This window comes from Corvus moneduloides, chromosome 1 (genome assembly GCF_009650955.1).
Source record: "Corvus moneduloides isolate bCorMon1 chromosome 1, bCorMon1.pri, whole genome shotgun sequence".
Classification (NCBI taxonomy): Eukaryota; Metazoa; Chordata; class Aves; order Passeriformes; family Corvidae; genus Corvus; species Corvus moneduloides.
The window spans coordinates 80,424,862-80,451,846 of NC_045476.1; the positions used below are offsets into that span (position 1 = coordinate 80,424,862).

The 26,985-nt window shown below is 37.9% G+C and overlaps 1 long non-coding RNA gene across 2 annotated transcripts in view; it reads left to right on the forward strand.

Moving 5' to 3' along the window:
- The window catches only part of LOC116447824, a 99,567-nt gene that overhangs the window by 66,885 nt on the left and 5,697 nt on the right, over nt 1-26,985 (forward strand). The window contains exons 3-6 of one of the 2 annotated variants that reach the window (XR_004241702.1): nt 4,367-4,459; nt 6,785-11,260; nt 11,492-11,758; nt 13,218-25,658. This is a non-coding gene — a long non-coding RNA (uncharacterized LOC116447824). Of the gene's footprint in view, nt 1-4,366; nt 4,460-6,784; nt 11,261-11,491; nt 11,759-13,217; nt 25,659-26,985 lie in introns of those variants that run through there. The other variant, XR_004241705.1, reaches the window with a different exon arrangement.

A 26,985-nucleotide genomic window follows, 5' to 3' on the forward strand; every position in this document is an offset into this window, starting at 1 on the left:
TGCTATCACTATGTGCAGTCACTGGTGCCTTGCATCAGTGAACAAGAGAGCAGTCAGGGACGAAAATGTGACTTCAAAAACACTAAGGTGTTTGAAGTGCCCTGAATTCCTCTACTATTTGTTCTGATGATGTGTTGCCTTGGGAATACTCAAAAGCTCTAAACAGGTTCTCTCCAGCTCCCGTGATCTGCTTGACACAAGGAGCACTGATTAGCTATCAGGGAGCTATGAATCATCTCCCATTTCTATTGATCAGTTAATATTCACCTCAGGGGAGGTAACATGCCACTGGAGTTCTAATGTACACGAGAAACTTACGGCCTGCCCGTTCAGACTGCAGTACTCCATCCCCTTCCTATGCCCTGCTTTTGAAATACTCCCTATTCAGGAGCCAGGGACTTGGTTCCATCAGCTGTAGAAGTGACGGCTTTTCCACAGGGAGGATACTTTGAGTTTGCCTCTTTCTGACCCAATTACGCTGCTTGAAGGCAACCGATATGGCTGCGTGTGTCTAAAATGTACCCACTGAGCTTCTCACAGACCTTCAAGGACTCTGAGCAGTCAAGGTCTGCTGCTAATGGTTTTAACAGGTAATAGGTCCTCCATTCGGCCTGTCACTTAAAGGAGGAAGAAGGAAAGCAGGTAACATTGAAAAAGGATACTTATTGGTGCCGAAAAAAGGAGAATTGCTCTTAAATGGGAAGAGACAGACTGTAGCTAGAGGGAAAATCTGTAAAGTGGTCCTGAACCTGGATCCAGCTGCTGCAACTGGCAACATGGGTCCACCCTGCTCCAGAGGCAGCTTTGCTAGAAAACAAGGAAGAAATTATTCCTTAGGGACAGGAGTTCATAGTTACCTGCCTAACAGCTAAAATTGTTACAGTTAACTGATACTCCTGGCTTTTAGGCTACATGATATGCCTCTGAAAATCTAATCCTTATTCAACATTCGTATTTTGTCTTGTGAAACACCAAATATATGAAGCAAAGAAGCTAGGGCACATTATATTTGTTGTGTTTAACATACTTACAAATGTTGTAATAATTTACTAATTAAGTTGTACTACATTTAAGAGTGAGAAGAATAGAGGCTCAATGACATTTTTCACATAATACGCAAGTCCTTTGTACTTAATAGTCCCTGCTGTCACCACCATGCATTTTAAAAGCTTGCATGGGATTTATTCTTTTTGTTTCCATGGCAACAATGAGACTGATCCCTCAGATATGAAAATCTCCATTTATTCTGAAAATTGTTTCCTGGCAGGATGTTCTTGGATCTGAATCTTGCAATTGAATATACATGAATTTTATCTTTACACATATCCTGTATATTGTATGTAGTCAGGGATAGAGATATCTGGCCTGCTTCCTAGGCTATTTATTGTACTAGCTGATGGTTTTGTTGGGCTTTAGTTTCTATCTGGAATTAGGAGTTAACTATTTTGCTGGCCTTTGAACTAATATAACCACATTTTTGGCTGTGAAGCCTGTGACATTTCTGCTTCCAGAAAAATGAATGCAAATTTTGTTACTTCAACAGAGGAAAGCAAGAGCACATCTGCTACTTAGCGTATTTGATCATTTTAGTTGAATGATGATAGACATTGCAAAGAATTGTTTATCTGGGTTTGTGGATTCATCTTCCAATCAGTTATGCAAAAAGTTACAGATGATAGTTTCACTATATTTATGTTGGGACCCATTTTATTTTACAAAGCTCTTAGTTAATCTTGCAAATCAATAGGAAAAAAATCCCTGTGCCTTGTCTGCTAAACCGTCTACTTTGTTTGTCATTCCTTCTTATCCTTGATTAAATTTGAAATCAGATAACTTCGCCTGCAAGCATGAGGAATGTTAAGCTCAGACACCTGAGTAGAAGTGAAATTGGACCAGAAATAAATGCCTCAAGATTTGTGACTGCAGTGAGACAAATAACAGAGCTGGTGGTAAAGAAAGAGAAGTACTATGATGACGTCCTCAGTGTTTCCCACATTCATCAGCTTCAGCTTTTTTTTTCTGTTAGCTCTGTACCCATTCAACCTCTGACAGTAACAGGTTAAGCTATGAAGAGCCACTTACTTACATGGGAGTCAAATATCCAAATGTCTTGCTAAAGGAGCTTAAAGCACTATAATTAACCCATCACAAAGTATAATACACCAAAAATGCTTTTTAAAGTTTGATCTACTAATGATGCTCAGCATGCATTAACATTTTCCCCATTTTTTTATATGTCATACATCAGTGGTTAGATAAATACTCTGATTGCCATAATTTTTATGGCACTTTGAGAGTCCAAGTTGATAACTGCCATTAATCACAATCTCAGCAGCACAGCACTTTGAACATATCTACCACAGAGTTCTGAAAGCAGTGACCAATAAGGGACATAACTTTTTCTGTTTAATACAAAAAACATGTGCTTCATTGTTTTATATCCACATAGCATTTCAAGCACAGAGAATCTCCGAAAGCCCTGACTGTTATGAAGATTGTCTGTGTTCCTTGTACTCAGGACAGGTTTTTTTCCCCTTGAGAGCTAGAATACAAACTTACAGTGGTTAAACTTTGTTCATGGTCATTCATATTGTACTCAACTACGATAAAAGCCCTCTGGCCTCTGACACCATGTAGTTTCTGACTGAGAGTCACAGGGAGATAAGCAGTTGCAGAAAAAGTGAGCTATGGACTAACAAATAGGAAAAATATCAGTACTGGAAATATCACTATCAGGAATTGTTCATGAGTTGGCGCTGATTTAGCAATTTTACAGTATTCTCTTTAACAATGAAACAGCTACTGAACATAAATTTCTGAACAAAAGGCAAAATTCAGTATAGATAATATCAAGTTTCATGATTTTGGTAGCTTGTCTGGGATTCTTTTTTAGGGGTAAAGGGAGGAACTAGTTTATGCAGCTTTGAACTATGACCTGATATTAATGAGTTTACAGGTTACATACACAGATGTTCTGAGTTATCAAATCTGCCATGATTTTTCTATAACAAAGTGTTAGTTCATTCACATGCATTTTGGTGGTTACCTGTATGTCCATATACATGCTATAATTCCTTTAATAGATACATAATTCATTATATGTTTAAAATACATTTTTTTCTTGTATTTTAGTCATTTCAGCAGTTCAGTTGGAACATTGTCCATTAATAGATCACTAAAGAAGTTACAAACTGAAGCACTTAGACTGATGTTTCTGTGTAAACCAGATATTTTAGCATCATTAGTCAATCATTAATAATATAATTGAAAAAATTTGGGGGTAGAAGACAAAGTAAAGAATTAAACTATATTATGACTTTATACACATTGTTGAGGAGGTTTCAAGTGTAAGTTATGTAAGAAATAGTATATTGAATGATAAAACTTTTTATTTTGTTGATATAAACTATCATTCTGTAGTTCGAACATTAGTGCTCATGTAAGATTAATGTTTTTGCACACAACATGAGCACTAAACACCGAAAGTATTTGAGATAAACTTGTAGAGTTCAGTATTGTTGGGGTTCCTCCCCCCTGCCATGTTGTCCTGGGAGAGGGGCCCTGGGGGGGAGGCACAGGGTTTCCCTGCCCCTGATCAACCTTGTTCCCCATTGGTTGTTTTGTGTTCCCCTGCGCGGGCAAGGACCCTCTGGTTCCATGATTGACACGGTTTCCTTGGCAGATCCCAGCCATGTGGCTGGAGAAATAAACATCTCTGAAAATATCTACCAAGAACCTGTCCATATGTATTCTTTTCTACAGGCCTCTTTGTCTGATACACATGTTGCAACATCCCCATTACAACACAGTATCTCACGGAATTAATTTATGGGATGTATAAAAAAGTCCGAAGAAATAAGTGAAATTGAAAGTCGTTGTCCTTGAAGGTGCTTAAAATTGGAATATATGTCACTATAAATAGAAGCTGACTTAGCCTATATTCAGTCTTCTTATTTTTAGACAGGATATTAATTTTTTAATTTTTAATCTTTACAACCGCTCTTCTCCAATTTAAGTGACCAGCCTTCTTCATAGTTCATTAATATAGAACTTTTTATTGTCTTTTGAACAGACCATATTTTTGCCCTAACATAAAACGATAACAATTTTCATGGCCTATTATGCTGAGGAGGTCAGACTAGAATAACTAAAGGTCTCTTTTGGCCTTAAAAACCTTCTTATGTAGTAGCTTTTTGCTGGAAATGTCATAACAGTCCCAAGTCCTGTCTGACTGCATGCTATTAAATTAAGTTATATGCTTATTGAAAGCTAATTTGTTTCTTAAAAAGCACAATTAAGTCAAAAATATTGCATTTAAAAATATGAGGAAAATTCTAATCCCTTTCTCTTATTATTTTCTGACCAGGTTTTTACGTATTATCCACAGCAAGTGTGTTTCTTGCAGGCATATGCTAAGGCATACATTTCATACATGAATTAACTCCCCAGGCAAAGAAAGGTATGTAGAGTCTTTACTGGAGTAGTTCCTTGGTAAACTTTTATGGGTTTGTGGGGTTTTTACTTTGCTTGGTGTTGTTTTGTTTAATTGGTTGTTTTAGGGTTTTTTTTAATTGGAGCTTCTGTATTCTTGACTGAAGTTCATATGTAGATATCCAGTTTAGCTAGATGAGCAAAGTTAGATAAACCCCACAGCCATAGTGCTAAGATGTGTAACAATTCTTAGCTCCTAGGACATTTGGGTTACCAGTAAGTTTCAACTCCTTTGCAAGATGAATATTTCTTCCTTGAATAAAAGAAGGTGATGCCAATTGTGACCTCTGGCCTGGAGGTAGTGTTTTAACTATCCTGAATACCGTTTTGGTGGTGATAAAAGCAAGACCATCAATTCATTTCCAAAGAAACTACATAGTAACAGCCACTTTCCAGATCTCCGTGCTCCCGTCTTACCTTGCACTGACTTCTTTTATTCATGAGTATATTTCATACAAACGCTGAGCCAACCTTGAAGTAAATCATGCGTCTGTACATTGCCTTAGGGAAGCAGGCTGGTGTGGGGTATGCCCAGCCACTGCCCCGGAGGGAGTTGTGGGGTATGCCCAGCCACTGCCCTGGAGGGATGTCTGCTGAGATAAGGAGATTCAGCAATCTCCCAGCAGGACTCCCTGGAAAGGCAACTACTTTTGGGTCATGGCGAGGAAAGGTAGACCCACAATCCTTTGGGAGACACTATGCAGATCATTCTGTAAGCCATTAGTCTGTCCCAGACCCCCTGTAATCCATTGGTCCCTTGCTGATCCCCTGTATCCCTATAAAAGCAAGATCAATTGGCCCCTGTGGCTTAGAGAGAGCCCGTCCCTGGCTTCCCCCTTTGCCGGAGGGGACCAACAATAAAGCTACCTTTGTGCGGAACCAGCCATACAGGCCATCTCGTCTCTCTCTCCGGTCTGGTTTGGCCTGGAGGCTGCCCTGCAGAGCTGAGCTGGGATCACGAGCTGATAATCACTAAAGTGCTGACAGTCTCTGCAAGGGTCCCTCTGCCAGCAGCTGAGAGGAAGACACCGGACCTTGGGAAGGCGACTCCTTTCGGGACCATCTCCCCAGACCGGTCATCTCTTCCTGGGTCGCAGCCTCGGACCCCATCACCAGCTGTAATAGGCTGGTATGTCACATTCCCGGTCTCCTGAAGGTTGTATGTAAATTTTACAAATATCTCAGTATTTGTTCCTTGTTAGTAGCCTAGGAACAGGATATACAGGTTTCAGCTACAGCACAGAGGATGAGCCTTTACGGGAGGACTGAAACCATTTTTGACATACTATTCCTTTAAAGGGTGGTACTAGGATACGCAAATCAGTCAGATCAAACACTATAAAGGGGATCAGGAAAGGAGAACGGATGTTTGCCTTTTTCTACTCATTGGATGAATCATCCAGCAGTGCCATTCTGCTTCATTTTCTTTGTCCTGGAATGAATGCCAGTTGCACCAGATGCAGATAATTTGGTGACTATATATGTAAAATATATATGAAATAATATCCTAAATGAGTTTATAATTTTCATACAATATGAAAGGCAGACATTTGTCTATTTTCAATGTGAGTATGCTCATTCTGCACCTGAAATCTCCTCGGCGTGTATTAGACATACTCTTTGAGCTGTGAATTCAGTGATCCTACAACTGAATACAGTGACAAAGGTATGGGTTCCAAATAAGGTGTGAATAGCTCATTTTCTGTTTCTTCCCACTATAGGACAAACTGTGCTCTTGAAAAACAAAAATACATCAAATGGAAGGTGTTTTAGAGATATACTTACTCATGTTTTCTCCTGCATTCAAAATATTGTTTACTTTTCATTTTTAATTTTGCATTATTCTGAATCATAAGGTAGAATGCATGATATAAAAGGCCAGATAAGAATAAAATGTTATTGCTGTATTTGTACTGGCTTCAGCTTAGAATGCCTCCTGCTTAAGTTTTTCCAAAAATTTCCCTTTACACATAGATGGAGTATTCCTATATTATTTTTATTTAAGTTCAGACACTCATAAATGTGGTATTTAAATTATGGGTAGAGAAAACCAAAACATAACTCATCAAAAAAAACCCCCACCCAAAACAACAGAAGTCCCTTAGATGTTGAAATTCTGATTCAGTGTAAAAATAGAGTAATTTTTTCCTGAGTTTCTCAACAAACTGTACATAAGGAACAATGAGTTTGCTTCACAAAAAATCGTAAGAAAAATACCATTTAAAAGTTTTGCCAAAACACAATGATTTTTCAAAATCTTTCTACTTTCTTTTTTTTTTTTTTTTCTGGACAGCTTTTGAAATATCATATTGTGATTATGGCAGTAATGGTATGTGGTTCTTTTTTTATCCTACTGCATATGTTTAATATAAGCACTAATAGTTTTAATTTTAGTTTGTCTATGGTCAAAGACCCTTTGATGTCTCATGTGAGACTATTTTTAACTTCACTAAAGACGTGCAATCACCTTTGAGTCCATTCTGTTACGCTGGGTAATTAAACACAAATATTTGATGTTGGTTTTATTTCATTCCAAATCACCTTACATGTATGAATTATCAATGTCAAAAAGGGAAAAATATCCTCAAATCATCACTCCCCTTCTCTCTGACTTGAGTGCTGGTGGATTTACTGAAATCTGCTATTAGTAAATTCTTGGATTATATACTTACGCCTCAGGTACTTCTATCCAGTTTTCTACACCCCTAGGTGCTCTCTCAGAAAAAAAAATCCAAGTTCAAAGGTGTCTTATAATACCTTAGCTCATCTTAGTTGTATGAAACAGATAAGTAATTCATAAAGATCAAATTAAAAAGTGACATTTTCTAACTTCTTCAGTCTCTGTGCTACAGATTGCTTGAGTGCATCTTTGTCAAAGCAGGGAATTTGGCTCACAGATTTTAAATTATTTGAGCATTTTGGTTCTGAATATTACTATTGATTTAAATCAAATTGCTTTGAAAGGTAAAGTTTCAATGTAGGGTTTCTTAGGTGAACATGATAGTTGCCTCTGTGAAACTGCAAAGGGGTGTTTGGTTTTATTTTACTTTATCAGTAAGTAAGTAAGCTGTCTAGTATTCTACATTGAAACACAGAACCCTGAATGAAACTTTGTGTAGAAAACATTAGAATTTAAGATCACATAATGAACTGTACTGCTGGAAATACTGTCTATGAATTGATACATCTCTTACCCTTCAGCTCCCCTCTCACAGCTACTATTGTTAATATCTGGGATCCTCTTCAGAATAACTTAAGGTTTTTCAGTCAAAGGACACTCCTGTATGGTTATTTCACCCTAACCCTAGCAAACTGTTTCTCAAACTTGGTATGGTGTTTCACCTTTGAAATAACACATGCTGCAAAGAATTGAAAAGAACAGGTTTATGTGTTTAAGCTGCTGCCCACCAACCAATTTTTGATTCTGTGGAGTGTGGCAGATAAGTAGATTATATACCACATTTTAATTTCTTCCTATTGGAGTAACCACCATTTGGTAAAAAATTATAGAAACCCTTCTGTTTTAAGAACAGAAGAATACTAGTTTTACTTGAGCTTGTTTGAAGATCCAGTGCCTGGATAGGGCTGATAGGGCTGTAGCGAGTCATCAAAGGTTTAGAGAGAAATTATTAACTCCTCAGCTTACCATATCTAGTAGAAAACATTGTTAAATGAATGAACCTCTATGGCTTGTGTTCTTCTTGGGGCACACATGGGTATTTCCCTACTTTCCAAGTCTCCCTCATTTCTGGATGTCTAAGAAGTAATTTGTAATGTATGTTACTAATAATACAGCCAGCAGAGTGGATAAGGTGAAAAAAAAAAGGTTCAGCTATGTTTTTCAGTATAGAAATATGGTATATGGTAGCAGTATACATTAATCACATATTTTCTATGTATATGTATAGAAAAATAGACAGTGGATATCAGATATCACATTTTTGTAATGTAAATATAGAAATCAGTGAAGTTTATGCGTTTTCACCTTTTCACATTCACAGGCAGCATTATTGCGCATACACTGAGAGCTGAACAAAACTATTCATTTTGTCTGAAGGATAAAATACCCTATTCCTCTACATATACATTTTTCCACAGAAATAATCCATGGGACAAAAAAATCAAATAACTTTCTTCTAAACGCTGCAGAGGAGAAAGTCTATGATATCAGCTTTGTCAAGTGACAATAATTTAAAATATGTTCTTACTTTACTGAGGGATAATGTTATCACTGCAGCGCTCTCAGTCAGAGTAAGGTGGTTCATCCTGTGGATCCTGAAGCATTAATAGTGAACATCACACTAGCAATTCTTCTTGCACTTGAACTTTTACAGCTTAAGTTCAAAACTGATTCAAATTTAGCAAAAAAATACCAAGAATCTCTCTTGAACATCCTTCTCTTCTGGGCAGTTATACAGTGACTGATTCTGAGAAATATATATTTGCATTAGATACAGATAGAAATGTAGAGGTTAAAGAAAGCATAGTTGAAAAGACTCATGCACATTGTGTTTTCCCATCACAGACCTTATAAAATGTCACAAAGACTTACCTTTGTCATTCTGGTGCTACTTGGTCTTACAGACATTTATCTGAAAAAAACCCAAACCCTGCTGAAGTAATTAAATTTGCCTGAGATGTCACCCCCGGAAATAAGGGCTAATATGTCTACCTTTCATTGGTAGCGAACATGCATTTATAACTCCTACATGCCAATATTAACACAGACACTTCACTGTATTTCTTCTCAAATAAATTTCCTCCAAAACTCCAAAATTTCCTCTTTCCTTTTTTGAGGCACTGATAGATACACATGGAGGTCATGTTAAAGGAAGAGTATACAGTAAAATCTCTTCTTCAAGCCAGAAACAAAGGTAATTGAGCAAAGGTGCATTTATAGAAGACTGACAGGAGAGATTGCAATGTGAGACAGACCCATTTTTTGCTAAATCCTTTTTTCCCTGTGATATCTTGCTCTCTCTGGCTCAAAAATGTTTTGATTTGACTAAGTTTTCTAAGTTACTGTAATTTGCTGTCTTTAAAGGAGTTTGGAAAATACAGGGTTTCTATCACGTCCATCATAGCTAAAGAAATAAAATGTCAGAGGACAAAGAGTAGTATCTCTTGCCCCCATGATTGTGTTCAGTGCAGTGCAGAGTGACAGCAAAAGCTGTCACTGTGGGGCCAAGGCATAGATTTCCAAATTACTCCTTCTCCATTAAAACAAACAAACAAACAATAAACCAAAAAATTCCCAAGCCCAACCGCAAAACCTCAAGGAGACTCACAGAGAGCAAGGGGACAGAATGGACAAATGACTTCCTATCAGTCACAGTAGGGCAGGTAAAACAGGTGTGTGAATGGAGGTTTGCCAGGCCCTGGAGTTAGCAATCCCACTGTAGGAGAAGCCATCCTCTCTGCAAGAGACTTCATGTAATGTTGATTGAACATCCACACTGTAGAACACCTGCATTTTATAGTGCGCCATGAGAGAATTTTTTCACCTGGCTTTTATCACAAAAGCTTGATTTTGAAGCCTTTGTTCCCTTTATTATTTGCTTTTTGATTAAACATCACCCATTGTTATATATTCTGAGAAATGCTGGCCCTGCAGCGATTGTAAATCGATAGCTAGATGTGGAGGAATAGGAAGGGAAAGGGGGAAAAAAGGAAACGAGAAAAGTTTCTTACTGCTAAGTGAGAAAGAAAGTTAATAAAAATAGGTCAGGCAATTTCAACCTTTTTTCATATGAAACAAATGGTCTAATCTTAAGTAGGAGTCACACATCAGGATCTTCAGTGTATCTGGGGCTCATCAGGAAGTGGCATACAAGTAGCGATATAAAAATCCTTTTTCACGGATATCAGGAAGTTTGCAGTATAATAGATTATCCTGCAAAGAATTTGTATTACATCTATCTTTTTACCTAGGATTGAATAAATATTGCAGAAATTAAACTGATATGTTATCCAGGTCATGTATTCAGCAATGACTAAGCCGAAGAAGCATATACGAAAATATCAAAATTTTTTCTTAAAAATCTGTAGAACAGTAGTCTAAATGGATGAAAAAGGAAAACAGAAGGTAAGGGGTTTTTTTTCATCTCAAAGGACAATCATTTTAATTGTGTAGTTCCTGGAAATAAAAAAAAAAAAAATCTTTCATAATGCAATGAAATGATATTTGAAGTAACTCACATACAAAATCTACAGACTGAAATACTACTGGAACTCCTATTTATCAGTCTGCTGTAATTAAATTCATCATGCAATCTTGGAAAAAAAAAAAGAATGTATTTAAAATACAGAAGGGGAAGAAACTTCCATATTCAGGCATAAAAATAGGAGACATTCAAGTGGCATGAAGTTACAATTCAGGAAAGATTTTGTTAGTTGTATTTGGAGCGCAACTATAGCAACTGTTAGCATGTGTCACTGCCTCTAATGGTATATGGGTTCAATCAGAGCACACAGAATACCAGATGGGACTGAAGGAAGCTGTCAGCAGAAAGACATTATGCTCTCTGATTTTTGCATTCCTGTGCAAAAAGCCACTATTGTCAATTGTTTTTATCTGTAAAACCGGTGCTTTTGTTATAAATCTTGGCATGGTCTGGGATTACAAAGCCAGCAAGTACCAGATGGCTGAAGAGACTCAGGCCAGGTCTAGGGCCTCCTGCCAGCCTTGTTTCTGCAATCAGGAGTATGCAGTAATATGATCCACGTTCAACACGTCTGGGTGAACAGATGCTCCTCACATGTAGACACAGTAAGTACACTGGCAAAACTGTAGCATGACTGGTAGACAGATGCCTGATGAAAGTAAGGAAGAAGATTATTTAGACGAGTGCAAAGCACAGCGTTGCTGGAATACAGAATAGTTGCAATCTGCTGTGCTGGTTTTGACCGGGTTAGAGTTAGTAGCTGGTACAGGCCTGTGTTTTGGATTTGTGACCTAAACATTGCTGGTAACACAAGGATATTTTGATTATTTACACAGTGTCAAGGACCTTTCTGTTTCTCACCCCATCACACCAGCAAATAGGCTGGGGGTGCTCAAGGAATTGTGAGGGGACACAGCTGGGACAGGTGACTCCAACTGAGCAGAGAGATATTCCATACTGTATGTCATCATATTCATCATACAAAGCTGAAGAAAGAAGGAGGAAGGAGGGAACACGTTCAGAGTGATGGTGTTCCCAGGTCACTGCTACATGTCATGGAGCCCTGCTTTCCTGGGGATGGCTGAACACCTGCCTGCCCATGGGTAACAGTGAATGAATTCCTTGTTTTGTTTTGTGTGGGGGGGTTTTGCTTTACCTATTTAACTGTTTTTGTCTGAACTCTCACATTTTCTCACTTTTACTTTTCTGATTTGTTTCCCCATCCTGCTGGTGGGGGAAGTGAGTGCAGGACTGTGTGGACCTTAGTCGCCAGCTGAGCTTAAACCACAACATCTGTGATGAAAAATTAGCCTTAGCATAGGCATTGCTTTAGATGGTAATGAATATCAACACCATGTCAAGATTACTTTGCCATTCAGAAGGCAGATGCTAATATGAAATTGTGTCTTTGCTCAAACAGAAAAAGAAATTACGTTGACCACTGAGAGAGCTGTCCTTTCCCAAAAAATTTGAAACATAAATTTCTAAGGGCCAGAAGAAAGATTAAAACCACTCCATGGTGAGCACTCTGATGATACTGTGAGAATCTTCTGCAAGAACATGGAACTGAACTGAGGTTACCCAAATCTTGTTCTAGTATCCTCACAGAAGGCTGCTTGGCCTCATATACTGACATGCAAATATGTTGAAATTAAATATTTCCTTCATCATTTTTGTGTTCTTGTAGTTCTTAGTTCCATCATCTGTGAGGATTATTTCTCTTTAGTAGAAACAAAAATCTAAACCATCATTTCTCTGAGAGTCAAGTTGCTGTGCTATGCAACTACATACATCTTCAGCAATGATAAATGCCAGCAGAATGAGCTCCCTTTTCTCTGCAATACGTCAGGCAGTCCATCCTGTAGCTGAAAATTTCTGATGAAATTTAGCTTTTCCTTGCACTTTTCTTATCTTTTTCACAGAATCCCATTTATTCCCTGTTGTGGATTGCTTTTGGGAGATTTTGTGGGAAAGGTGCAATGAGGATGCAAAAGGTGATGGGAAAAAAAGTCTTGAGTGCCAAATGAAAGCATCAGCTGTGAGATTTGAAATTATTCTTTAACTTTTGTGTGTTTCTTTATCAGAATCATAGAATATTTCAAGTTGGAATGGACCCTTAAGGAACACTGAGTCCACCTCCCTGCTCCTATAGGACTACCTTAAAACTATACCATATGATTAAGGGCACCGTCCATACAATCCTTGAACTCTGACAGGCTTAGTGTAATTTCCCTGGAGAGCCTGTTCCAGTGAATAACCACCTCTTCATGAAGAACCTTTTCCTAGTATCCTGTCTGAGCTTCCCTGACACAACTTAATACTATTTCCTTGTGTCCTATCACTGGTCACCTGAGGGAGATCAACACCTCCCGTTTCACTGCTCTCCTAAGGAAGGTGTTGGCTGTGATGAGGTCACCCCTCAGACTTTTCTTCTCCAAATTGAACAAACCAAGTGTCTTTAGTTGCCCCTCATAAGTCTTGCCTCTGAAAGTTTGTACCATCTTGGCCACTCTCCTTTTGATACAATCTAAGCGTGTGATGTCTGTTTCTCTAATATTTCAGACCCCAAACCTGAAACCTGTACACAGTCGTCAAGGTGAGGCTGGACCTGTGCAGTGTAGAGTGGGATAATCACCTCCCTCGACCAGCTACTGATGCTGTACTTGATGTGCCCAGGATTTGGTTGGCCGTTCTGGCTACCAAGGCCCACTGTTGACTCATATTCAACTTGTCATTGACGAGAACCTCCAGATCTCTTTCTACAGGGCTGCTCTCTAGCTTCTTGTCCACCAACTTGTATATATAACTGTGATTTTTCTATCCCAGGTGGAAAAAACAGAATTTGCTCTTGTTGAATTTCATACAGTTTGTGATTGTCCAACTCTACAGTCTATGCAGATCTCTCTGTAACATCTCTCTGCCCTCAATGGAGTCCACAGCTCCTAGTTTAATATCATCAGCAAATTTAAGGTACATGCATCCAAATAATTTATAAAAATATTAAAGAACATTGGCTCTAAAACTGAGCTTTGGGTGACCCCACTTGTATCTGGTTGCCAGCCAGATACAATGCCATTTAGCATATTTCTTTAAACCTCACCTATCAACCAACTGCTCACCCAACAAACAAAAACATATTGAAGTGACACCTCCAGCCGACAGTAAGGTATTTGTTTGAGAGGCTTCTGAACTGAATAGGCAGAAAGAAGTGAGGCTGCTAGCACCCTCATGTCCCCAGGTCAAGCCAGAAGTAAGGATGAGGACAAACCTGGATAGGCACAGTCACACTGTACCAAATATGCACACATATACACAGCTGGCCACACAAATTAAGACGGACAATAGCACACATACAAATGGAGATGGTACAAATGGACTAATCTTATCCCCTTCTATGGCAATTCATGGTAAAGGTCTAATAATGAGAAGCATATATATATATATATATATATATATATATATATCTCGCTCTATATATATATAATATGTGGGTATCCATATTATTTATATAAGTATGTCCTACCACTAAGAACAGTGGCTGTCCCAAGCCACTCAGCCTGTCTAGCAGTTGCTTCCTCCAGGAACCCTCAGACCACATCAGTCTCCCTGCTATTCAGCACAGATTTATGGCCACTCCAATAACTGGCTCCCAAGCCCCTTATCCTTCTCTTTGAGTATCCCAGCTTGATCCTGGCTGGCAGTCATGCACTGTCATACATACACACACAATGTGCACATGCTCTGGTCTCTCCAGCCACTGACACCACAGACAGATAGATCCTGAGGTTCTGATTCTTGGTCCCGTGCTAGTTGCCAGCACTCGTACACCTGTACACACACATGCACAGTGATAGAGAGTCCCTCACCCAGGAAAACAGATAGAAATGGCACTTAATAAGAAAACAGGATGGACTAGGTTTATCAGGCATAGAGTATGTCTGGACCAAGATACTGCCCAGCCACCTGTTTATGTGTGACCAGCCCCTTTTGTAATTTTACCCCTTTGCCCTATGCTTGTTCCTTACCAAACACTTTGACCTTTCTTGCCTGTGAGTCTTCCTAATGTGACACCTAGACACTATTGCTGAGGTTCTCCTAGGACAAGCCTAACAGCAGCTGAGGCCGACGTCTCTTATTGGGGATCTCCCCCTCGTCACTGTGCCTCTGTGCTCCTTTCTGTATCACGATGAACCTTAAATCACATAAAGGCACTTTTTAAAATTAAAAAATATAGGGTTTTGTCTATAGTGATGGTTTGGCAAGCTCAGACTAATACACTTTATAATCCTACAATCATTTTACAGCACTCGTCATGGTGCCTGTCCTTCCAAGCACTGTTTAATAAAGCTACTATTTTTTGTTACGACTAACTCTATCCACTCTTGGTAGGAGATGTGGAAATACTGTGGAAGTACCTCAAAATATTCTTTACCTTAAATCAGTGTAACACATTGAATTCATACAGAAACACACTTGTGGATGTATGTGCCAATCTCCTTCAATAATCAGCTGAAGTGTTTTAGACTATTTCTCTTGTGCATTACATGTTAGTATAAGCAATAGAACTGACTCAGTAACAGGTTCATAAGGGAGAAGAGTCAGAAAATCTTATTGAGTTGCCTTTGCAACTCAGAATTAAGCTCTGGGGGTCTCCACCCATTCTTATCTCCTGCAAAAATTGGAGATGATGGACTATCCCAGCTATGTATTAATAGCAGAAGTAGAAAATATGCATATATTCCATTAAATTCATCACTTTGTTTCCACCAGAATGTAATTCAGGAGGATGAATGTCCTGTCCTAGTCAAACGAAATATCATTTACAAAGCTTCTTATGTATCCTATCTCAAGGGACAAGGCTGCTGCATTGATTAAGCTCTAGAATATTTAAATACAAAGACAAATGCATTTCATGTATAATTTGCGTTATCAAGACTCAGAGAAAATGAAGTCTTGCATAGCTTAGCAACGCAGAATAATTTTAAAATTTTCATTTAATTATGTGATTATTCCAAAATAGAGAAGAAAATTTTAAAAATTAAAAGCATTTATATAAGTTCGTATAAAACCAAAGGAGGCTATTGGTGTCTGATTCTTTTACTTTAGACAATCCATGTATGTTCACAAGTTTCATACTGTAATGTACCAGAAAGTATTTAAGGCAATAGCACTGCACAATGTAGGTGATACATAAACCAGAGAATGTAATTCTGACTCCATTGACACCTGCAGGGAAACTGCTAGGTCCAGAAGAGCTGAGACACCACCCAGATCATTCAAGAGTGATAGAATCTCTTTAGCATGGCACTTTTCAAAGTAACCTATGCAAGTCATCACCACACTGCCGTGTCCTTGACATATCTTTTTTTTGTAGCAGGTCCCATTTTTTGAAGACTACCAGAAAGTAACAGAGAGGAAACAGAGCATCAAAGCATTTATTGAAAACTCTGTAGTTTCCCTGGAACTCCCTAGGCTTTTCAACAAGGCAGTGACATTTCAACAACAGCACATTTCAGAGAAAGCAGGGACCCTTCTATGACATATCACCATTCCTATGGGCCCTATGCATGTCAGAAAGCTACTTGCAGAGAAGTAGCCAGTTAGAGAGTCCTGCCCAGCTGTCTCCACCAGTCATCTTTACTGCTTCTCAAAGCTTCCCCAAGCCAGCCTCAAATCTGACTTCCCCTCATTTTACATACAGGGTCATTTATTGAAAAGCCTGGACTAGGCAACATGATTGTATAAAATCAGTGCTGCCCAGATGCCATCCATCCTGTTTCCTTCAGGAAAAAAAATGTTCAAAAAATAAAAGTCATCAGCATTGTGTAGCCTCAGGGAAATATCTCCTATAGATTCTCATTGAATTTGGTTTCTCTCTAGTTATTACAAAGAAAAATAATTCTCTAATATATTTTTGAACAAGAAAAAGTGACTTCATATTTCAAGAGGTGTACACAGCAGCTGGTTATGTTTCTATTTAATTAAGGTTATTTTCCTAGAGAAAGGATAAAGCATAGAATGTCACCATAATTAAGAAAATAAGTGCATCAAACTCATACATATTAGTCCCAAAGCAACATTAATGAATCTTAACAATTTTTTGAGAACCTTAGTGCTACTGGACTAATAACACCTTATTTAATCTGTGCTTCTGGAAGTCAGTGGAGCAGTGGCAAATTCTACGAGCTGGAAACATGGTGCAGCATGTTTCAAGTTACTGCTTTCTATACCTTAACTGGTGCCAAAATATTCCTATCAAGAGCTTCTGATAATTTTTCAGATGATTACTACCATTCAAAAATGGTTTTAGGTAAAACTAATGGAAAGGCAATGTGACAACCATTCCTTGCTCATGTTAAAAGAGAAAAAAAACTTTTCCATCGAGTCTGTCTTTTAGGAAAATATTCTTGGTTTCTATAAATTGCTTTCTAGATGGAATGCTGATCAAGCTGTATTATTTATTCTATCTCATTTTTGCTTGGGCAATTTTGAGTTCAACTTTTCCTGAACACTCATTTTATTTTTTAATTTTTTTTAATGGTGACACACTTGTGTCATGATCATCATGTTGAAAAATGGGAAAAAATGTGACACTTATTGAGGACACATTCCGTGTCCTGGCAATCCCAATGAATGAAAAAAAATCAGCTGAACTGATGTTTGCTTGTATATAAGGAGATATTTCTAAGGCAGAACATCAACAAAGTGAACTGGAGAAGAGGCTGACAATCACAGATTGTGCTATACAATTTCATACAGAAGGCACCTCTGGCTCCATCATCAGCAAGTTGATAAAATTAATGAAACAGAAGGGAGAGCTGTAGACATATGTGCATCCTAAAAACTTCACAGTTGAGTAAGTTGCATGACATGGTAGTCATAGTAAGTAAAACTTTTCAAAGAAATTCTTAGACATAAAAAAGTTTGGACGTGTGTATCAAGTAAATACTACCTATACCTATATGAACAAATTAAATTCTGACAAGGCTATTTCTACACACAGGAACCCAGCTGCTAAAATGGTTCCTGACATTGTTTTGGCCTAAACCTTCCCAAACAATGCATAAACTTGCTTAAAGAATTATCAAATTGTAGACACTTTTTTGTGGCTATTCCTTGCCTATGAGTACCTCCTTTTGGATAGTTTTTTGGGGTGAACATGGGCCGTTTGTGTCAGTTCATCTCAGGAAACGGCCACTGGCATATTTCATTTACTAATACAGTCACACACTCTATAATTCCTTTTTTTTTTTTTTTTCCTTCATACTCAATTCATCAGGGAGCAATCGAATGATCAGCCTGTGTGTCTGTCTGTCTGTTACATCCTACAGATTTCAGCCAAATTAGGTATCTGAGTGAAAAGTAAATTCCTTCAAGTTTAAAGAAAACAGGCAATCTTGTAGAGAAGTAGGACATAGAAACGCCCCCTTTTATGGAAAATCACTACACAAGTTTACCCATCACTGACAATGGAGAATGTGCATAATAGACCAACTTTGAGAAACACACTCATGCAAAATTTGGCTTCTTTTGCCTTTCTGCCTACTGAAATATTCATTGGTTATTTGTTCCAGTATCCTTGAAAAAAGTAGATTTAGACTCTCTAATGTTTCATTCCCTATTTCATTTTCTCTATTTTTGCCACCTCCAGGCATTTCTGTCTCTCACGTTGTTTGGGATTATTTCCAAATCAAGACATTCTTTGAGATTCTAAGGAAATGGCATTTTAGGGAGCTATAGGCTAATAACTAAGCTCTTGTGTAGACAGTCCTGTGGTAATTTAAGGGAAACTGTGACAATGATTGACTTGTGATTTGTCCTTAAGATGAATGGCACAGATAGCACCTGTGCTGTTCTAAACAAATCTCACAGTCTGGGCCTCTGCTTGAGTTCACAAATTATTCTTTATGGATTTTCTCTCATAGGAAAGAATCATAGAAATTTTCGGATTGGAAAGAACTTTAAAGTTCATCTAGTTCCAACCACCCTGGGCAGTGTCACCTTCCACAAGACCAAGTTGCTCAAAGCCCCATCCATACTCAAGGTCTATGACTGATGTAATGCTTAATCACATAAAGCATGGGAAAATATTTTAAAAAGATAGCAAGAGGGAATCTACTTCATTTTTCTGTCCTAACTTTACCTGTGTTGATTATCAGAGAAATTTAATTCTTGTATTCTTAGAGACCTTCAACAGCAGAGACGGTACAACCTGCTCTTCCCCTATCAACTGTGCTTCTGAAGTGCTTTCTAAGGTGAACATCCATGTAGCACTGCATATGCTGGGGAGTCTTACTATTTCTCTCCCCCAATTATTAGCTCAACAGAACAGTTACTGATTTTACTGAATATATTCTCTCTGTTGGGAAAAAAAAATCCTTTAAAGTTAATAATGGGACAGCTATTATATTGTTGTAAGTCCTGAGTAACTCCTGTAAGTTTGCAATCATAGAATAAGAGAATATTTAAGGTTAGAAAAGATCTTTAAGATTATCAAGTCCAACTGTCAACCTAGCACTACCACCATGTTAATCATTAAATCATGTCCTCAAGTGCCATATCCCCATAATTTTTGAACACCTCCAGTAATGATGACTCCACCTCTTCCCTTCTCAGTCTGTTCCAATGATTTGCAACCGCTTCCGTGAAGACATTTTCCCTAACAACCAATCTAAACCTCCCCTGTTCCATTTTGAGGCCATTTTCTCTTTTCCTGTCACTTGTTACCTGAGAGCAGAAACTGACCCCCGCTGTGGAGAGGCAGTTGGGAAGCCAAGCGGAAAGTACTGCAGGTATGGATATCTTGACCTTAGTGGGACAGAAGCCATGGGAGTGGCAGACATGTCTTTGAAGGACTGAGTAAAAGGAATGTCATATATTACATTGTGTCTTGCTTTAGAGAAATAATGCAAGATGATAGTTAATTAATGTTGCTAGGAAACATGAATGTTGTGCTCTTTACTAAGGGAATGGAAAGTTTTGTTTAAAGGCTATAAAGGTATATAAGCCATGCTGCAGAAACAATAAATTGGACTTTTGCTTGCACCGAGCTGCATCCCGTCTCTCAACTGCCACACCCCCCCCACCGCAAACTCCTTTCAGGTATTTCCAGAAACTTACCAGGTCTCCTTTGAGCTCCTTTTCTCCAAGCTGAACAACCCCAGCTCCCTCAGCCACTTTTTATTAGACTTGCTCTCCAGACTCTTTACCAGCTTCGCCGCCCTTCTCTGGACTTGCTCCACCACCTCATTGTCTTTCTTGTTGTGAGGTGGTGGAACTGATACAATGACTTGCAGAAGTACAAATGAGAAAATACTGTGGCCTGAAGCTCTAGAATGTCAAATTTCTTTGTATGCAACTATTGAATGCATGTTAAAAGAGCGTGTCAAGAAGTTATAATTGATATCAAAGCGCTGTTTTTCACCTAATTTGTCTCACTCTAGCTACTTACTATGAATGTCTTATCTATGGGTCCTTATATTTAGAAAAAAGAATTAGAAATGTAGATAAAAAGCTGCACAGCACTCACATTTTGGGGAAAAAATACATTCCAGCTGCATTTGCTTTAGCCTCAGTGGGACACTGAGACACTTGTCAAAACCCAACAGGCATACTGAGCTTCAATGATTCATAGGATTTAAATTACTTGCTCTGGGGGAAATCAAATGTGCAGGAGACCCCACAGGGTCCCACCATCTAATTAAAGGGAGCTTTCTTCTTGATCATCCTCATGTAAATATGTAATAAGCCATCAGACTAGAATCATTCTGTTTACACATGATCTGCCAGTCAGGAAGATCAATGATGAGAGCAAGAGCTTTATATTTATCTGCTGAATATGTTGCAGATCATCTAACAGATTTCTTTATGAAGACTTGGATCTCCATATGCAGGCTGAGAAGCCTGGAGCAATTCTGAATTCTCTTAAGATGACATTTTGAACAGGGAGATAGATGCTCAAGTTAAAATTCTCTAGGAAGATTAATTTTTGGACATAAACTGTTTTATTCTGTAGAATTCTTTTTGTTGTAGTCCTGCTTCTTTCCAGAATCAGATATCATGAAAAGTACTCCTTTATGCACAAACATACATGTGATAAAGACTTTATCTTTAGCACTATATTTTAAACATGATGCTATCAGCACCAGCCATTGAACTAAATGAAAGCAGACCACTCTCTAGCCAAATGACATAAAGCAAATGATTTTACAGTGCCAGGGCAGTAGGATCTGTTCTCAAACAGTGCTGCTGTAAAAAAAAATTACATTGATTTCATATGTCAGCAGAATTGTATGTGTTAGCATATTTGCCTGTGTTTGAAAATTTTGGCTTTAAACTCTTTAGAAAAGAAATAAAATGTTTTTGTGATAAGTCAGGAAGAAAATTGATCTAATGTAGAATTTTATAAATGTTGTATTTTTTATTAATTTATTATTTTGAGGTAATCACTGTACATAGAGCTACCAACAGCTAATATTCATCTGCTTTTTATTGCTTCTCCAGCTGCCTTCTTATTTCAGTTTATTAGTTAAACTTTATTTCTGATTTTATCACCACCACCAGACTTCAAACTGTTTTTTGATACTCTTCCCTGCTTTTTATATTTTCCTTTTCGTATAAACAGGAGTTTTTCTCTTTTCCATAACAGCCAGAATTTTCTGAAAGGCATGGAAAACCAACAAGTGAGGCCGTTTTTGAAGTAACCACAAAGGATTATATGAAGTGTGAATGATACTAATTAGATCCTGTAACTTTAAAACAGTTTGAAAATCTGTGAATTTCTAAAAGCAAAATAATCGCCTTTCTTCTTAGTCTGACTTTCAACCTTCAGTGATTAGTCTTTATTCTCTGTAACCAAAGAAATAAGTTCAGATGAATAAACACAGTATTTAGCATTTTTATTGGAGAGAACTGCCAGTTCTTTGATGTAATCTATTGTTAAATTTTTTGCTTTGGTATTAGAAGATGTGATTCTTACACCAAACCTCTACTCTTGCTCTCTATATCTTGCTTTGTTTTAGCAGAAAGACTCAGCTGAAACACAAAATTTTTTCATTAGTGAAGAAATTTCCTTAAAGGGTATGAGGACCTACATTAATATCATCAGTAAAACAAGAGGTACACTTACACATTTTTTCTTACAAAACCAAAAGGGTGTTTGCTCTTATCTTCCTCTGGAAAGCGGAATTCCCTAACGTACACTACCCAGACCAGACTGTATCAACAAAATTTTCCGTTTAAACACCTATGCATTTGAGAAGACAGCTCAGACCAAGAGATCAAAAGGAGAGGAAATGGTGCAATTTGAAAAAGGGGAAATTTATGTTAGATATTAGGAAAAAATTCTTTACTGTGAGGGTGATGTGGCACAGGATTACATTGCCCAGGGAGGTTGTAGATGTCCCGTCCCTTGCAGTGTTTAAAGCCAGGTTGGAAAAGGCCTTGAGCAACCTGGTATAGTGGGAGGTGTCCCTGCCCACAGCAGGGGAAGTTGAGACTAGATCATCTTTAAAGTCCATTTCAACCCCCTGACATTCTCTGATTCTATGAACCATGTATAATTAATACTTACATTAAAAATAATGGCACATATCTTCAGTCAAGTCTTTGCAGCAGTCAGCCTGAAGTGATGAGTCTTGCTGTATTTTGGTGCCTTTCTATCTATCTTTAGAGACTGTTTACAGGATCAGTCCAGTGACAGGTATCTAGGGGAAAAATGCACAGTTAGGACATTCAGGAAATATTAACCCAAAATAAGAAATATATGGCCATTTTAAAAATTCTACATTAGATCCGTTATCTTCCTGACCAATCCCAAAAGCTTTTTGTTTCTTTTCTAAATAGCTTAAAGCCACAATTTTCAAACACAGGCAAATATAAAATCTTTTTTCCTTGAATTTCCTTGTTGTTCATTTTTCCCCTCAGGTGCTTGTCCATTCAACTGGCTCAGGCTTGGAAGGTAGATGGGAAGGCACCATGACCCATTGCTTCATGCCAATTGCTGCCAAGCATTGATTGAATATAATTACTTTTCTCCTTCATGTTAGATTGCTGACATATTCCTAACATTTTACTCACTTCATACCACTTCAGAACAATCTGTAGCACCCAAACACGTGAGCTCAAATACCTTCCAAAATGTGTTTCTATTTCAAGCTGCAGTCAGAAGAGAATGAACAGCAAAAGAAAGAGCCATGTTACCACAGCACTTCTCACATCATATCTGAGCTGATAAAACCTGCTGAAAACACATACAGCCTTCATACAATATCACACCAGATTACTTTTGCAACTCAAAATATGGCTGAATGCATCTGCTAAACATATATAATGTAAATCATATTCTTGATTTCAATGTTAAAGACGTTCTTGGTAGCTCTCTGAATTTCAGATGTAGAGTCATCAATTTTCTGACTCTTAATTCTAGTGTCACTCTCAACTGTGTCTTCATTAGTGGCTTCTTGCTGCTGTGACATGTTGAGCCAAACTTAACTCTGTCTTCCTCATGTCTTTTGATCTGGGATCTTTCTTCTCATATTACCTATCTAGTTGACTGGGTCAAAGTATCATCATTTTGCCTTTCATATTCCAGTTCTCATTTGCTGGTCTGAAGGAGTCTTCTGAAATCCCTGTTTTCTTAGCAGCCTCCTCAGTACAAATAGTACTGGAGGAAGTTTTACTTCTTCAAATGATTGCATAGAGCACTGACTTGTGCTGAGTCCTACAAACTTCTGATTAACCTTCCTTTCAGAGTTTCATTTTACTGTAGGCATTTCTGATGCCTCCATATTGAATCTGGTCTTTTGTGCTACAGGTTTGATCCAAGCAAGCCTGTTGTTACAACAGGAGCCCCACAAAGGGCAATGTTTAAGAACAGTATTGATTTATGTGAAAGAATTTTTCATTAATCCTCTTGAATAACTTACGCAAGCTAGCAAAAATCAGAACAAATAATTCTGGTTTACTTATAATTTCTTCTTGATATAGTTAGCAAGATGCACCATCATAATTTCTATATCATGCTCACAAGACACACATTTCACGTCCCTGTACCTGTGCTAGTAATGCCAAAAGGGTCATTGGTTCATTCATCCATTTTAAGGTCATGATGAAGGTGAATGTGATGAGGGGAAAGAAAAAGGGATCCTGCTTAAAACACAGAGCATAGATTCAGCTTAGCAAAAATTCACTGGAAGATAGGAATTTGCCTACATTTCCTGAACCGTAACATAGATTCAGGGCCTAACTGGAGCCAATGAGAAGCACTATAAAAACAACATGTCCTGAAGAAACCGCAAAATGGAGTTCGATAAATCAGAATGTTGAAGACGGAACCATTAAAGCAATTGAAAGCTGTCATTAAACCATAAAACAATTGACACTAGGCTTAAAACCTCTTATTATGCATGATTGTTTTCCAAATAACAAAACTAATTTTACACATCATGCTACTGCATTTAAGTCAGTTACTGACTGGGAGATATGAGGAACTGATTTAATGTGCACATATTATTTCACAGCTGTTTACTTAAGGGTTTCTTTTATCTTGCTACAAGCCACTGTCAGACAGAATATTGGCTGTGGGTCAGAACCATCAGGCCAATTTTTATGGGTCTAATTTAACAAACATTAATTTATAAATGCATTGTATTTTTATTTACAGGAACTTAGATTAAATATTTATCTTCAAATTTTACAGTAACTTTGCCATGGAGGAAAATGAGCAATAATGATTAATGGCACAGAGCATGAAACTTTTTCTTGATATCTCCAGTCTGATTAGTATTTTTTTTCATTGAACTTCAGAGCTCTGTGAGTACAAAAAATCAACTTTGAGCTCACACAGTTTGTTGCAGAAATGGAAGATATATGTCTAGAGAACTTGGTGGAATGGTATCTCCTTGTGTAGACACTCTACAAGGACAGAGGGCAGTCCCTGACCCAGATAGAAATATACACTACAGCTGCAGGAAAAAATATGAATGCAAGATATTTAGTATCATTATTTAATTTAAAGTCCTGCCAACAGACTGCTAATCCTTCTTGAATAAATTTGTCCTATGCTCATATTACTAGAGGCGATTAATTATACAGTGTACAAGCTGCCTCTATAAAACACTGTCGTAGACCTTCTCTATCCAGATAGTTTCCAGCTCCCTCTTACATGTCAAAAGCATGAATGAAAGGATCTCCAGTACACAGCTGTCACAGATATGAGAATAAATTACTCTTTGCCCTGTGCTGACATCCCAGCTAGGGAGACAGACGTTGAAGAAATACTCAATGGTGTGTTGGGGCCACCAACCTGGTTCAAGTTTGTCATGGTCATTTCTAGGTCTTGGGGGCAGGCTTGCCTCCCAATGCAGCTACACCTGTGCAGCTTTGGGAGCCTGTGAGACAGGATGTGATTGTTTGTTCACATAAACCTATAAACCAGGTGAAGTCTTATGTTCACTGGTCCAGATTATAGGATCCAACATGAGAGGGTCTGAGAGGTCCTTTGATCACCTGCATTTTTGAAAGTCATGACTTTCCCAAAGATTGTACTATAGGATACTGAGTTTCTGTAACTCTCATGAGAAGATCTGACTAAGGCTGTGACACCACAGAGTCCTTGTTGGTATATATTTTCCTGTCTGAGGAGAAGGACAATGTTAGTTTGTTTTCTAGACTATGTAGAACTTCGCTTGCTATGTGTCAAAAGGTAAGTATAATTAATTGATCTAATTTTCAAACTACATTGAAGGTTCTGTAATGTTATTCTGTATTAATTACAGCATTTAAATGAAATTTGATATTGAACAACAAAAGTTTTATATAATTTAGTTACATTGGCCTTGTAATTTTATTCATGGTTTGAACCATTTTCAGCATATGACTGGTTTTATCATTTTAATTGCAGGGAACAAACTGCTGCAGTAGACCAGGAGTTGGCACAGCTAGAGTATTGTCTAATGTTTTGGCCAACCATGCATGAATATTAGTAAAGCCGAGCTTTCAGAATTCTCTCTCTCTCTCTTAAATAAGTGTTTATGTATATATATTTGGATATATAAACACAAACATATAAACATATACATATATATATGTACACTTATATATGCATAAATCACCTATACATATAGTTTTAAATATATATGTATATATATAAGATATATAAGTATGATGCTTTCAAAAAATAAACAATCCTAAATACACTGAGGACATTTCATATTTGAAGATGTCATTTGGAAAACTACCAGTAAACATCCAGATGCCTCCTTCAAAAATAATTCAGATACTGGTGGCAATGTCTGGCAAGATTACAAGCTTCAGAGATACTGTGTTTTTAGTGGAAAAAATAAGACATATCAAGCAACTTTGTCCTTGCATAATCTATTTGTTTGTCTCTTTAATTTAGTCCAGCTGTTGCATTCTAGCTAAGTCATAAAAATAAAAATAAATAAATTTGAGCTTAACCTTTGTTGAATTTAGAAAGATTTTGAATCTTTCTACCTGCCTGGTAAACATTTTCTGTCATAAGAATTCAAATTGTGAAAAAGCTTAATTAAAATTTAAACAATTAAAAAAATAAAATAGATAAGTTTTTAAAAGGCTTGTGTTTGCAGTGTGTATAGAGGTTGAAAACCCTATGAGACCTCTTATGTCAGATGGAGTATTTGAGAAGTAAGAAAGAGTCAAATCCTCACTGCAGGTGAGATGGGTGCTTCTAGGTGAGGGTATGCAGGAATCAGCAGTGAGAGCAGCCGTGCCTTTGCCACAGCAGTTCTTTCTCACCTCTCCAGGGGAGAAGGGTAGGGAGATTGACAGGACCTTCTACCTTCCCCTTCCTACTTCCCCACCAGCACCCACTGCTGCAGCAAGAGCATGTTTGCATCAAGTACTCTGCTAGCTCATAGGGGATGGGGATGGGCCTGCTGCTGTCAAAAAGTACTCACTGAAGTCTGTGGGGGACACAGTGAGAAAGGAGGTGTATGGTAAGGGGAACCAGCATGCAAAATCTGGGCCACCACACCGTTCCTAGGGCATACTGCAGAAGAGCTTGGCTATAACAGCTCATGAGTTTGCTCAAGGTTGGTAGGACACAAAAGTTATTTAGACCTATGGCACTTCTCATTTGGCAAGCTGCAACACTCAGAGAGAACTTCAGTCTTTTACAGTTATTTCATTCTGAAATCTCTGTGCCAAGATACTCAATAACTCTTAGGCAGCGCTGTGCTGCCATATAATGTTCTGCAATATAAAAGAAAAAACAAAGAGGACAGTTAAATAAAATGGGGTTGAAAAGAAACCATATGGACAATATAGTAAGTTTTATTTCAGATTCTTT